The following is a 15,687-nucleotide window of genomic DNA, read 5'->3' as shown; positions in this document are numbered from 1 at the left end:
CCAGCATGGATTTATGAAGGGGAAATCATGCTTGACTAATCTTCTGGAATTTTTTGAGGATGCAACTCTGAAAATGGACAAGAGAGATCCAGTAGATGTAGTGTACCTGGACTTTCAGAAAGCCTTTGATAAAGATGCACATAGGAGGTTAGTGAGCAAAACTAGGGCGCATGGTATTGGGGGCAACTTGGATTGAAAGTTGGTTGGCTGACAGGAAACAAACAGTAGTGATAAACGGCTCCATTTCGGAATGGCAGGCAGTGACCAGTGGGGTACCGCAGGAATCAGTGCTGGGACCGCAGCTTTTTACAATATATATTAATGATATAGAAGACGGTATTAGTAATAACATTAGCAAATTTGCTGATGATACTAAGCTGGGTGGCAGGGTGAAATGTGAGGAGGATGTTAGGAGATTACAGGGTGACCTGGACAGGTTAGGTGAGTGGTCAGATGCATGGCAGATGCAGTTTAATGTGGATAAGTGTATGGTTATCCACGTTAGTGGCAAGAATAGGAAGGCAGATTACTACCTAAATGGAATCAATTTAGGTAAAGGGGCAGTACAAAGAGATCTGGGTGTTCTTGTCCACCAGTCAATGAAGGTAAGCATGCAGGTACAGCAGGTAGTGAAGAAGGCTAATAACATGCTGGCCTTCATAACAAGAGGGATTGAATATAGAAGCAAAGAGGTTCTTCTGCAGCTGTACAGGGCCCTGGTGAGACCACACCTGGGAGTATTGTGTGCAGTTCTGGTCTCCAAATTTGAGGAAAGACATTCTGGCTATTGAGGGAGTGCAGCATAGGTTCACAAAGTCAATTCCTGGAATGGCAAGACTACCTTACGCTGAAAGACTGGAGTGACTGGGCTTGTATACCCTTGAGTTTAGAAGACTGAGAGGGGATCTGATTGAGACATTTAAGATTATTAAAGGATTGGACACTCTGGAGGCTGGACACATGTTTCCGCTGATGAGTGAGTGCCGAACCAGAGGACACAGCTTAAAAATACGGGGTAGACCATTTAGGACAGATGAGGAGAAACATCTTCACCCAGAGAGTGGTGGCTGTGTGGAATGCTCTGCCCCAGAGGGCAGTGGAGGCCCAGTCTCTGGATTCATTTAAGAAAGAGTTGGATAGAGCTCTCAAGGATAGTGGAATCAAGAGTTATGGAGATAAGGCAGGAACAGGATACTGATTAAGGATGATCAGCCATGATCATATTGAATGGTGGTGCAGGCTCGAAGGGCAGAATGGCCTACTCCTGCACCTATTGTCTATTGTCTATTGAATTCAAATTCCATTATCTGCTCTGGCAGGATTTGAACTCAGGTCCCCAGAATGTTATCTGGATCTCTGAATTAACAGTCCAGTGATTTTACAAATGGGCCCTTGTCTCCTCTGTGCTTATTCAAACGTCTTTTAAACTGTGTAACAGTACTTGTGTTCACCACTACCTCTGGAAGTTGATTCCAGACATAAACCACTCTCTGTGTAAGGAAGCTGTTTCTCATGTCTTTTGTAAATCTTTCTCCTCTCACTTTAAAAGTATGCCCCCAGTCTTGAAATTCCTCACATAAGAAAATAAAAGTCAGCCATTCTCCTTATCTGTGCCCTTAATGATTTTATAAACTTCCAAAAGATTAGTCCTTAACCTCTTACGTTCCAGTGAGAAAAGTCCAGCCTGTCCAGCCTCTTCCGATAACTTAAAACCTCCATTCCTGGCAACATCTTGGTCAATCTTTTCTGAACCTCTCCATTTAAATAACATCCTTTCTGTAACAGGATGACCAGAACTGGACAGAGTACTCCACAAGAGGTCTCACCAATGTGCTGCACAATATCAACATAATTTCCCAACTCCTATGCTCAAAGAAGTGAGCAATGAAGGCAAGTGTGCTAAATGCCTTCTTAACCATGCGACACAAACTTCAAACAATTATGTTCCTTAACCCCTAGGTCTCTCTCTGTTCTACAACACTACCCAAGGGCCTACTTTTAATTGTCCTGCTCTTGTTCATTTTACCAAAATGCAATACCTCATTTTTTTCAAATTAAACTCCAACTGACACTCCTCAGCCTATTGAACCAAATGATAAAGATCTCTTTATAAAGTCTTAAATAATCTTATTCACTGTCCACTATACCACCAATTTTGATGTCATCCACAATTTTATTAACCTTGCCTCTATATTCTCACTTAAAAGAGGAGAGGCATTAAGAGAGACAGTTAGGAAGTATGTTGTAAGTGGAGGGCATTTGGTCTGCTTGTAAAGATTGCATTGTAATTTAACGAACTAATCAGTTCAGCTAGTTGGTAGAAGTGCGGGCTTAGGTGAATACTGAGCTTCAGTGAGTAAGGCAAGCAAGGGAAGACTCTTTTATCCTTATTCGTGAAAAGGTCAGAGATGACAGTTAGGGGAGTGGTTTGCTCATCTTGCCAGATGTGGGAGATCAGGGAGCACTGTAGTGTCCCTGATGACTATGCCTGCAGGACGTGTGACCAGCTGCAGCTCCTCACAGACCTCATTGTTTGATTGGAGAGGCAATTGGACACACTGAGGAACATACAAGAGACAGATAGTGTGATAGACAGCAGTTATAGGGAGGTTTTCACACCACAAGTCCAGTCAGATAGATGGGTGACTGCCAGGAGAGGCAGGCAATGCAGGAGTCTCCCCTGTCGAACAGATATACCGTTTTGGAAACTGTTGGAGGTTTTAGCTTCTCAGGGGAGTATAACAGCTGCAGCCAGGCCTGTGGCACCACACCTGTGGCTGCATTCAAGATCCCAGGATGGTATGATGCCTTCATGGTACCATGGTCAAGGATGGCTCTGAGCAGCTGCATGAAATTCTTAAGGGGGAAAGAGTGAAAAGCCAGAGGTCATTTTGTACCAACAAATGTAGGGAGAAAGAGGGATTAGGTTCTCCAGAGATTTAGCAAAAAGGCTGAAAAGCAGGACTTCAAGGGTAGTAATCTCTGGATTACTACCAGTGCCACGTGTTGGTGAGGCAAGGAATAGAAAGAGAGGATAGATGAGGGTGTGGCAGGAAGCAGGGTTTCAGATTTTTGGATCATTAGGACCTCTTCTGGGGCAGGAGTAACCTGTACACGAGGGACGCATTGCACCTAAGCTGGAGGGGAACCAATATCCTCACATGGAGGTTTGCGAGTGCAACTCTGGAGGGTTTAAACTAAATTGGCAGAGGGCTGGGAACCAGAGCAGCAGGTCAGCGAGTGGAGGGATTAAGAGGAACGTAGATGTTAGGATCAGTGAATCAGAAACGAAGGACAGGTGAAGGAACATGATGGTATGAATATGCTGAAGTGTGTTAATTTCAACACAAGGAGCATTATTGGTAAGACAGACAAGCTTAGAGTCTGGATCAGTACATGGGATTGTGATGTTGTGGCCATTACAGAGACTGGGGTGAGAAAAGAGACAGGACTGGCTGCTCAACCTTCCAGAGTTTCATTGTTTTAGACAAGATAGAGAAGAAGGGAAAAGAGGTGGAGAAGTGGCATTACTCATCAGAGAGCATGGTGTTGTGCAGCGCAGGTCATGTTTTACTGACCATAGTGAATTTTTCAAGGAGGTGATGAAGGTGATCAATGAGGATGGAGCACTGGATGTTGTCGACATGGAGTTTAGTAAGGCTTTCAACAAGGTCCCTCATGGTAGGCTCATTCAGAAGATTAAGATACATGGGATCCATGGTGACTTGGTCACATGAATTCAGAATTAGTTTGCTCATAGAAGCAAGATGAGTGTTTTTCTGGCTAGAACTCTCCAGAAGTCAGTGTGAACTGGTTGGGCCGAAGGGCCTGTTTCCACACTGTAGGGAATCTAATCTAATCTAATGTTGTTCCGCAGTGATTCCTACTGGGACCGCTGCTGTTTGTGATATATATAAATAACCCATACAAAAATGTGGATGGGTGGGTTATTAAGTTTGCAGATGATACAAAGGTCAGTGGAGTTGTGGATAGTGTAGAAGGTCGTCAAAGGATTCATAGGATATAGATCAGTTGCAGATATGGGCAGAGAAATAGCAAATGACACTTAATCTGGATAACTGTAAGGTGCTGCATTTTGGGAGATGAAATATTAAGAAAAGGTATACAGTTAATGGCAGGATTCTGAACAGCATTGATGTATGGAAGGGTCTTGGGGTTCAAGTCCATAGCTCCCTGAAAGTGGCCACACAAGTAGATAGGGGAGTAAGATAGGCATATGGCCTGCTTGCCTACATTGATCAGAGTATCAAGTACAGGTGTCAAGATGTCATGTTGCAGCTTTATAAGACTTTGGTTGGGCCACACTTTGCATTCAATTCTGGGAACACAATGTTACACATTACAGGAAGGATGTGGAGGCTTTGGAGAGGCTGCAGAAGAAGTCTACTAATATACTGCCTCTAATTTGCCTGGATTAGAGGGCATAAGGAGAGACTAGAAAAACCGGGTTGTTTTCTCTTGAGTGGCAGAGGCTGAGGGGACACTCGATAGAAGTCTATAAAAGTATGAGATGGCTAGATAGGGTTGATGGTCAGAATCTTTTTCCCAGACTTGAAATGTCTAATACTAGGGACATGCATTTAAGGTTAGAAGGGGATAGTTCAAAGGAAATGGGAGGGGCAAGTTTTTTTTAACATAGAGAGTGGTAGGAGTCTGAAATACATTGTCTGGGGTGGTGGTGGAGACAGATACAATAAGGGCTTTTAAGTGGCTTCTAGATAGAGTCATAGAGATTAGATTAGATTAGATTACTTACAGTGTGGAAACAGGCCCTTTGGCCCAACAAGTCCACACCGACCCGCCGAAGCTCAACCCACCCAGACCTATTCCCCTACATTTACCCCTTCACCTAACACTACTGGCAATTTAGCATGGCCAATTCACCTAACCTGCACATTTTTGGACTGTGGGAGGAAACCGGAGCACCCAGAAGAAACCCACACAGACACGGGGAGAATGTGCAAACTCCGCAGAGTCAGTCGCCTGAGGCGGGATGTACAGCACGGAAACAGACCCCTGGGTCCAAGCATGTGAACATGCAAAGAATGGACAGATATGGACCAAGGACAGGTAGAAATGATTAGTTTCATTTGGGTCATGTTTGGCACAACATCATGCGCTGAAAGCCCTGTTCCTGTATTGTACAATTCTATGTTTTATGCCTTATGCTGACTGTGCTTGATTAGTCACAGCCTCTTTAAATGCAAATTAATTCTATCCATCAGAATTGCTTCCATTAGTTTCCCGACCATCAATGTTGACTCGCTGACTTGCTTCCTTCTTAAATAAAATATTCTTAAATAAAAACACTACTTTAGCTATCCTTCAGTCCTTTGGCACCTCTCCTCTGGCTAGAGAGAAATTGAAAATTTTTACAAGTGCCCCTACTATTTGATCCCAACAACCTGCGATATATTTCATCTGACGCTGAAGATTTATCTATGTTTAGGTCTGCCAGGCTACTCAGAACCTCCTCTCTTCTTTAATTTGATCACAGACCCTGATATCTAAACTATTACCTCTCTCACTTGTATTCATTCAGAATACGACTTACATCTTCCAGCTCCACACACAAATTACCACTGTACTCCTGAATGGGTCTCATTCTTTATCTCATTATCCTTTCATCATTAACGTACCTGTAAAACAACTGTGGATTTTCCTTTATTTTACCTATCATTATCCCCTTTCTTATTGAGACTTCTACATACTGGCTTAAAAAGCTGTCCTAGAAGTATTTTAAAAGTTTCTCTAAACCTTTCGTACTGTGATGACCACAGTTAATATTGGGTACATTTTCCACAACCCTATTACTTTTATACTTCTCTGAAATTTGCTTACAAGAAGCTCCTCTTGTTCTCAGATTTTAAAGTGTTTTCTAAGATGTGATCTCTCCTTAAATCTTCAAGAGATTCCCTGAATAATATTGCAACCATCCTATTTTGCTCTTCTTCACTGTCTTATATGAAGACCCTGTATCCTGGAGCACTGAGTTGCCAATCCGATCCCTCTCTCACCTATATCTCAGAGACTGCAATGTCATTGTACCCCCATATTTTATTTTGAGCATTCATCTCATCTGCTTGTTTATCAGACTCCCAGTATAAAATAAATATCATTCAACCTTGACAAACCTGCTTGTACCTTTACTGGCCTGTAACATTGATACCTTATTGACTCACTTCTTGTTTCTTCTCCTATTGGCCCCCCTTCTCACTCTTTTGAACATTCTCTTTGATCCCACTCCCCTGCAAAGCTATTTCACACACATACCAACATCATTCGAAACACACACCTACCCCTGCATGGCTGCTGTATCCGTTCCAGTTCAGATGAAGCCCCACCCAGTTTGAACAAACTGTAAACAGAATGAAAACAAAACATATTTTCATGCACAGAATTCCAATGGTGCATGGCATTTCCAACACTACGGGCTGTCCCGCAATCTGAATGTGCCTTCTCCCAACTGCTCACGTGAAGTGTACAGATTGTTTCATTATTAGTGATAAATAAACTCAAAGGATGCCTCACACTTGTTGGAGGCGAGGATGGCGGAGATAGAGGAGAGGGAGAGTCCAACAAAACAAACAAGTCTGCTTTAGAGATAAGATAAAACTTGATGCACAATAGCTTAACAAAGAGTTGATTTATGTCATTTTTCTGCCAAATTGCAAACACCACATAGTTAGCGGCACATGGTTAGCACTGCTGCCTCACAACGCCAGAAACCCGGCTTCAATTCCCGCGTCAGGCAACTGTCTGTGTGGAGTTTGTACATTCTCCCAGTGTCTGCGTGGGTTTCCTCTAGGTGCTCCGGTTTCCTCCCACAGTCCAAAAATGTGTAGGGTAGGCGAATTGGCCATGCTAAATTGCGCGTCGTGTTAGGTGAAGGGGTAAATGTAGGGGAATGGGTCAGGTGGGTTGCTCTTCGGTGTGGACTTGTTGGGCCAAAGGGCCTGTTTCCACACTGTCAGTAATTTAATCTAACACTATTGATTTCCTTTTTAATCCTCTTTGTATAACAAGACTATATTTCTCTACTCTGTAAGATTTGTACCTAGGTACTTGTACATAAGATGGTGCCAGTAAAAGGAGTACAAGTGACAGTAAAGTCTGGTTATCTCTGACAAGTCTGGTTATCTAAGACCATCAGAAGCAGTACCAGAAAACATGGTTTGAATATAGATAACAGTAGCATCAAAAACCAGTTCCCAGAGTTACTTAGAAATTCATTGGTGGTGAACAAGTCCTGATGAACCAGGAAATCCCTACTCACACACTGTGCAGGTTGACAGTCTTCACGCGTGTGAATGTGTTGATATAAAGTGACAATGTGATTATTCACAAAACTTACTGTGCAGATACAAAATCGTTATTAACATTTTATCTACAAGATCAGCACCTTTAATTGTAGAAGGATTAATAACGTGAGTACAAATAGCCCAAAGCTCATTCTTTGGTGTCATGAAGAGCAAAATCCTTCAACTGTGGTTTGTTGTGAATTTGAGAGAGAGAGAGAGAGAGAAAAGAGAGAGAGAGAGAGACAGAGACAAAAGAGAGAGAGCAAGAGAGTTAAGTGCAAAAAACAGTGAAATGATAGGTTGGCCCTCATCCTAAGAGGTTCTGAGCACAGTAGCAGATATCTTTCTGTGAGGGCCTTGGTGAGCCCACACCTGGAATACTGCGTGCAGTTTTGTTCTGCTTTCTGCCTACAGAGAGAGTGCAAGGAAGGCTCACCAGACTGATTTTTGGGATATCATGACTGATATGTAAAAGACACTTAAGCCTCATTTTATCTTTGCTTCTCTGTCTTTCTGAGCTGCTGACTGCATCACTAACTAGTATCCTACCTCCCATTTCCTGATCTGAATCTGACCCATCTAAACCTAGAGTTCAGTTTCCTTCCCCCTGTCATTCTAATTTAAAACCTCACCAATGGAACGGGCAAAAGCCCCCATGAGGAAGTTTGCCCCAGCTCTGCCAAGGTGCAACTGGTCAGGCTTATCCAGGACCCATCTTCTCCAGAAATTAGCCAAATGTCTCAAGAATCTAAAATCTTCTCCAGTTCACCATTTCTCCAGCCACACATTCATCTCATCTATTGTCCTTCTCTCTGGAGTGAAAAGTGACTACAGACAGCTAGGTTGGAAGCTGAAGAGCAGCACGAATAGAGTAGTGATTTCGGGTTTGCTATCGGTGCCACAAGACAGTGAGGTGAGGAACAGGCAGCGAGTGCAGCTTAGCACATGGCTACGCAGCTGGTGCAGGAGGGAAGGCTTCAGATACTTGGACCATTGGGATGCCTTCTGGGGAAGGTGGGACCTGTACATGAAGGACGCGTTGCACCTGAACTGGAGGGGCACAAATGTCCTGGGTGGGAGATTTGCTCATTAGTTCAGGAGGGCTTAAACTAGTTTGGCAGGGGGTTGCGAACCAGAGCTACATATCTGAGAGGGGGGGTAGTTGTAGATGGGGCAGTAACAAGATGTAGTGAATCTATTGGGAAGGTTTTTCACATAATGGATCGGTTAAAGTGTGTTTGCTTTAATGCAAGGAGTATCAGAAATCAGAGTGATGAACTTAAGAGAATGGATCCGTACTTGGGAATATGTGTTTGTGGCCATAACGGAGATGTGGGTTTCACAGGGGCAGGAATGGTTGCTAGATGTTCCAGTGTTTAGAACACTTAAATAGAAGAGGGAGGGGTGAAAAGAGGTGTTGAGTAGCATCGCTTATCAAAGAGTGTGTCACAGCTACAGAAATGAAAATTATCAAGGAAGGTTAGTCTACTGACACAGTATGGGTAGAAGTTAGGAGTAGCCACCTCATTGGGGGCTTTCTACAGATCCCCGAATAGCAGTAGGGAGATTGAAAAGGTCATAGGCCAGCAGAATTTGGAAAAATGCCAGGGTTGTTGTTATGGGTGACTTCAACTTTCCCAATATTGACTGGAACCACCTTAGTGCAGATGATTTGGATGGAGCCATTTTTGTCAGTCGTGTTCAGGAGGGTTTCCTTACTCAGTTTGTAGACAGGCCAACAAGGGGAGAGGCCATTTTGGATTTGGTGTTCAGCAATGAGCCAGGACAGATGTCAGGCCTAGTGGTGTGAGAACACTTTGGTGACAGTGACCACAACTGCCTCATATTGACCATAGCCATGGAGGGGGAAAGGAGCAGTTACCATGCCAAAATATTTAATTGGGGAAAAGGAAATTATGATTCTATCAGACAGGGGTTGGGACCAATTGGTCCTCAGAAAGGGCACAGCCGACTTGTGAAAACTGTTTAGGGAATGTTATTGTGAGTAATGCATAAATTTGTTCCTCTGAGACGGGCATGAAGGGGTAAGATTAAGGAGCCTTGGATGACGAGAACAGCTTCTTGACAAAAGGAAGAAGGCAGCTTATGTAAGGTGGAGGAAGCAAGGATCTAGCACAACTAGAGGATCTAGAGGATTACAGGCTTGCTAGAAAGGAGTTCAAAAATGGACAGAGGAGAGCCAGGAGGGAGCATAAAAAAGGCTTGGCAGGAAGGATTAGGGAGAACCCAAAGGCATTTTATTCATGCATGAGGAACAAAAGAATGATCAGGGAGAAGGTAGGGCTGATCAGGGATAGCGTAGGGAACTTGTGCGTGGAGTCTGAGCAGATAGGGGAAGCCCTAAATGAGTTTATGCTTCAGTTTTCACTAAGGAAAGGGACCTTTTTGAGAACTTTGAGCAGCCAGGAAACAGGCTTGAACAGATTGAAATTGAGGAAGTTGATGTGCTGGAAACTTTGGCAAACATTAAGGGCCAGACCAGATTTATCCTAGGTTGCTCTGGAAAGCGAAAAAGGAGGTTGCTAAACTGCTGACAAACATATTTGCTTCCTCACTCTCCATGGAAGTCATACTGGAGGATTGGAGGGAGGTAAATGTTGTTCGTCTTTTCAAGACAGGGAATAGGGAAATCCCTGGCAATTAAACAGCAGTCAGTCTTACATCTGTGGTCAGCAAGGCTTTGGAAAGAATTCTGAGGGATAGGATTTATGACTATTTGGAAAAGCATAGCGTGATTAAAAGCAGTCAGCATGGCTTTGTGAGGGGCAGATCGTGCCTCACAAATCTTATTGAGTTCTTTGAGGAGGTGACAAGACATGTCGATGAAGGTCGGCAGTGGATGTGGTGTATATTGACTTCAGCAAGGCATTTGATAGGGTTCCCCATGGTAGGCTTATTCATAAAGTCAGGAGGTATGGGACACTGGGAGATTTGGCTGTCAGGATTCAGAATTAGTTGGGTTACAGAAAGCAGACAATGGTTGTAGATGAAAAGCATTCTGCCTGGAGGTCAGTGTTGAGTGGGGTCCCGCAGGATTCTGTTCTTGGGCCTCTGCTGTTTGTATTATTTATAAATGACTTGGATGAGGAGGTTGAGGGGTGGGTTAGTAAATTTGCCGATGACACTAAGGTTGGAGGCATCATTGATAGTATCGAGGGCTATTGCAAGCTGCAGCGTGACATAGACAGGATGCAGAGCTGGGCTGAGAAATGGCAGAAGGGATTCAGCATGGATAAATGCAAAGTGATGCACTTTGGAAGGTTGAACTTGAATGCTGAATATAGGATTAAAGATAGGATTCTTGGCAGTGTGGAGGAACAGCTGGATCTTGGTGTCCAAATGCATAGATCCCTCAAAGTTGCCACCCAAGTGGATAGGGTTGTTTAGCAAGCATATGGTGTTTTGGCTTTCATTAACAGAGGGATCGATTTTAAGAGCTGCGAGGTTTTGCCGCAGCTCTACAAGTCCCTGGTGAGACCACACTTGGAATATTTTGTCCAGTTCTGGTCGCCCTACTATAGGAAAGATGCAGAGGCTTTGGAGAGGGTGCAAAGAAGGTTTACCAGGATGCTGCCTGGACTGGAGGGCTTGTTTTACAAAGTGAGGTTGACTAAGCTCAGACTTTTCTCTCTGGAGAGAAGGAGGAAGAGAGGAGACCTGATCGAGGTGGATAAGGTAATGTGAGGCATGGATAAAGTTGATAGCCAGAGACGTTTCCCCAGAGCAGGATTGACTGCCATGAGAGGTCATAGTTTTCAGGTGTTTGGGGGAAGGTATAGAGGAGACATCAGAGGTAGGTTCTTTACACAGAATGATGGAATGCATTCCTAGTGGTGGTGATGGAAGCAGAGTGATTATGGACATTTAAGCGACTGCTGGACATGCACATGGACAGCAGTAAATTGAGGAGTGCATAGGATAGGTTATTTTATTTTAGATTCGGATTAATTTTCAGCACAACACCATGGGCCGAAGGACCTGTTCTGTGCTGTACTTTTCTATGTTCTATGCTCTCGCTAGCACATGGCACTGGTGGTAAGCCTGACATTACCACATTTGAGATCCTGCACTGTCTTCCGATAATCAGCTTTCAGGACCTCATCCCTTTGTTTATGTGTATTCATAAAACCATAAGACATAGGAGCATAAATTAGGCTATTCGGCCCATTGAGTCTGCTCCACCACTCGACCATAGCTGATAGGTTTTTCAACTCCATTTTCCCCCTTTTTCCCTATAACCTTTAATTGTCTTAATCAAGAACTTATCTATCCCTGTTTTAAATGTATTCCATGACCTGGCCCCCACAGATTCTGTGGCGATGAATTCCACAGATTCAGCACTCTCTAGCTAAAGATGCTTCTCCTTATCTCCATTCTCAATCCTTTGGTCTAAGGATGTGCCCTCAGTCCTCATCTCTTCTGTCAATGGAAACATCTTCCAAGCATCCACTCTGTCCAGGCCATTCGGTACTCTGTAAATTTCAATCAGAGCTCCCTCACCTTCTAAACTCTGGGTACAGTCCCAGATTCCTCAAACACTCCTTCATATGTTAAACCTTTCATTCCTGCAATAATTCTCATGGGCCTCCTCTGGACCGGCTCCAGGGATAATACATTCTTCCTGAGGTATAGGGCCCAAAATTGCTCACAGTACTCTAAATGTCGTCTGACCACAGCCTTATAAAACCTTAGAAGTATGTCCCTGTTTTTATATTCTCATCCTCTCGAGATGAATGACATCATTATATTTACCTTCCTAATTGCCGTCTCAACCTGCAAGTTTACCTGAAGAGAAACCTGGACTAGAACTCTCAAGTCCCTTTGCACTTCAGAATTCTGAATTTTCTCTCCATTTAGAAAATAGTACATATTTTTTCCACCCAAGTGCATGACCTCAGACTTTCCTACATTGTATTTCATCTGCCACTTCTTTTCCTGCTTTCCAAATGTGTTTAAATCTTTCTGCAGTTGTCCCATCCCTCCACCCATCTTTGTATCATCTACAAACTTAGCCAGAGTGCCCTCAGTTCCTTCATCTAGATCATTAATGTAAAAAGTGAGAAGTTGTGCTCCCAACACTGACCTTTGTGGAACACCATTCATCACTAAATTCCATCCCAAGAAGGTCTCTTCTATCCCCACTCTCTGCCTTCTGCCAGGCAGCCAATCTTCTATTCATGTTAGTACCTAACATCATGGGCTCTTAATTAGCAGCCTCCTGTGCAGCACTTTATCAAAGGGCTTCTGGAAGTCCAGATGGACAACAAGCACTGGCTCTCCTTGGTCCAACCTGCTCGTTATCTCCTCAAATAATTCTAACAGATTTGTCAGGCATGACCTTCCCTTGATGAAACCATGCCGACGTTGTCCTATTTTACCATACATTTCCAAGTATTCAGAACTCTCGTCCTTCACAATGGACTCCAAAATCTTACAAATGACTAAGGTCAGGATAATTGGCCTATAATTTCCCATCTTTTGTCTTACTCTCTTCTTAAATAGGGTGATTACATTAGCATTTTTTCCAGTCCTCTGGGACCCTCCCTGACTCCAGTGATACCTGAAAGATCATTACTAAAGCCTCCACTATCTCTTCAGCTATCTCTTTCAGAACTCTGGGTGTAGCCCATCCAGTTCACGCTATTAATCCACTTTCAGACCTTTCAGTTTTTCTAACACCTTCTTGGTGATGGCCCCTGTATTTACCTCTGCCCCTGACTCTCTTGATGTTTTGGGAAATTACTAATGTTTTCCACCATGAAGACTGACACAGTACTTATGCAGTTCCTCAGCCATTTCATTGTTCCTTATTGTTATTCTATGGCATCATTTTCCAGCAGCCCAATGTCCACTTTTACCTCTCTTTTGCCCTTTATATATTGAAAGAAACTCTTGCGATCTTTATATTCCTGGCCCGCGTACCCTCCTATATATTCTTCTCCCTGCTTATTTCTTTCTTTGTTGTCCTCTATTGGTGTTTATAACCTTCCCATTGCCTTTCATCACATTATACGCTTTCTCTTTTGCTTTTATCCTGTCCCTCACTTCTCTGGCCAGCCGCAGTTGCCTCATCCTTTAGTATACTTCTTTTCCCTTGGGATGAATTTTTGCTGTATCTCTCAAATTACTCCCAGAAACTCCTAGCATTGCTGTTCCACTGTCTTTCCCACTAAGCTCCTCTCCCAGTCAATTCTGGGTCAGCTTCTCCCTCATACCTCCGTTGTTGCTTTTAATCAACTGTATTACTGTTACATCTAATTTCCACTGTCTCCCTCTCAAACTGCACAGTAAACTCTATTATACTATGGTCATTCACAATCTTATACACTTCTATCACCCTCAACTTCCTGCGTTACAGTGTAAACAAACCTGGTCTGTGCAATCTTTCTTCATAGCTAAAATCCCCCACACCAGTCAACATCTTTGTAAACCTTTATTGGTCAGAGTATTGAGCACATTCTCCCCGTGTCTGTGTGGGTTTCCTCTGGGCGCTCTGGTTTCCTCCCATATTCCAAAAATGTGCAGGTTAGGTGAATTGGCCATGCTAAATTGCCCACAGTGTTAGGTGAAGGGGTAAATGTAGGGGAATGAGTCTGGGTGGGTGGCTCTTCGGAGGGTCGGTGTGGACTTGTTGGACCGAAGGGCCTGTTTCCACACTAAGTAATCTAAACCCTTAAGACTATGGCAGTCCCAGTCTACATTTGGAAAGTTAAAATCCCCTACTATAACTACCTTATTATTCTTACAGATAGCTGAGATCTCCTTACAAGTTTGTTTCTCAGTTTCCCTCTGACTATTTTGCTATCCTTTTTGATGCTTTGTGCTGGTTTTCTTTTATAATTTACCTTAGCTCTTTGTATTAATTTTTTCATATCCCTTTGTTTATGTTTGAAAGTTTCCCAATCTTCCAGCCTGCCACTGGCCTTTGCAATATTGTAGACCTTAGATTTTGACTACATATTGTCCTTGACCTCCTTGTTTGACCATGGATGTTTTTTTTACTCCCGCCCCCCAACTCCCCACATCTTTCTTCCTCACTTGGATACAGTTTAATGTTGAGGAATTGAGTTACTCCTTAAACATCTGCTGTTGCTCATCTGCCATCTTACCTTTTACTCTTCCAACCCAATCTACTTGGAATTTTCATCCCTGGATGTTCGAGGCTGAGGGATGATGTTATCGAGATTTATGAAATCACGAGGGGCATAGATAAGGTGAGTTGCCAAGGTCTTTACCTCAAGGTAAAGGGGAGTCCAAAACTAAAGACTATCAGTTTAAGTTGAGATGGAAAAGATTTAAAAGGGACCCGAGGGGCATTCAATTTTCACAGAATGTGGTATATACTTGGAGGAAGCTGCCAGAGGAAGTGGTAGAGGTGAGTATTATACAACATTTAAAAGATATTTGGACAGATAAACAGAGGAACAGGGCCAAATGCAGGGAAATTCAGTTTTGAAAACCTGGTCAGCATGAATGAGGTCGGTCAAAGGGTCTGTTCCCGTGCTGTGACTATAAAAGTTGTCTTCCACGGTTACCAAAAATTGTGACAAAGTTAATAATTTCTCTCTTTCTCTCCGCAAATGAATTATACTGGACATAAATCCACACCTCGACTAAATCACTGCTTAACCTTCTCAGCTCCAACAGAATTATCTGACCTTCTGCTACCTCTCCACAAAATAGAAACCCATCTTTATTTTTATTTATTCATGGGATGTGGTTTTTGCCTTGGAGAAAGTGGTGGTGAACTGCCATCTTGAACTGCTGTAGTCCATGTGCTGTAAGTACATCACAGTGTTGTTTGGACAATAATCTCCTGGAGCCTTACAACCCTCCCCAACTCTGTAATCCCGTCAAGCTTCACAAACCTTCCTAACTCTAATCTCCTCCATCCCTGACAAAAGTTGCTTTCTCTGTAATATCCTCAGCCTCAAAATTCTCTCTACCTCTGTAACCTTCTCTAGACTCATGACCCTTCCTACCTCTGCACCAGCTTGCTTTCTTCATTAATACTGGGTTCTCATTCATTCATTTATAACTCCTTTACTACTCCACTCACAAGCGAACAACATTCTCATTTCATTCATTCGTAACTCCCTACTATAACATGGTTTCATTCATTCATAAAACCACAGTTCTATAGAATATTTTACTACTGTAAAATAGACCAAATGCAAAATAACCTTTTCTAATCAAAACAACCCTTTCAAACCCATTACTGCATTTTCGCACCTTATCAGCCCTTGCTACAAGCAGTGTTTACCTCTGAATAAGTGTAGCACACACAACAATTTCATCGCCATTAAGTCCCCACAAAATATAATATTAATCAGCCCTTACCAAC

The 15,687-nt window shown here is 43.1% G+C and overlaps 1 long non-coding RNA gene across 2 annotated transcripts in view; it reads right to left on the bottom strand.

Moving 5' to 3' along the window:
• Nucleotides 1-15,687, bottom strand: part of LOC122563354 (uncharacterized) — a 193,030-nt gene that overhangs the window by 154,270 nt on the left and 23,073 nt on the right. The window lies entirely within an intron of this gene.

Source organism: Chiloscyllium plagiosum, unplaced genomic scaffold, assembly GCF_037043375.1.
Source record: "Chiloscyllium plagiosum isolate Xiang-an unplaced genomic scaffold, Cpla_swu_hap1 HiC_scaffold_26, whole genome shotgun sequence".
Taxonomy (NCBI): Eukaryota; Metazoa; Chordata; class Chondrichthyes; order Orectolobiformes; family Hemiscylliidae; genus Chiloscyllium; species Chiloscyllium plagiosum.
Note: the sequence above shows the minus strand (reverse complement) of the source record. Positions and strands in the feature narration are given on the sequence as shown.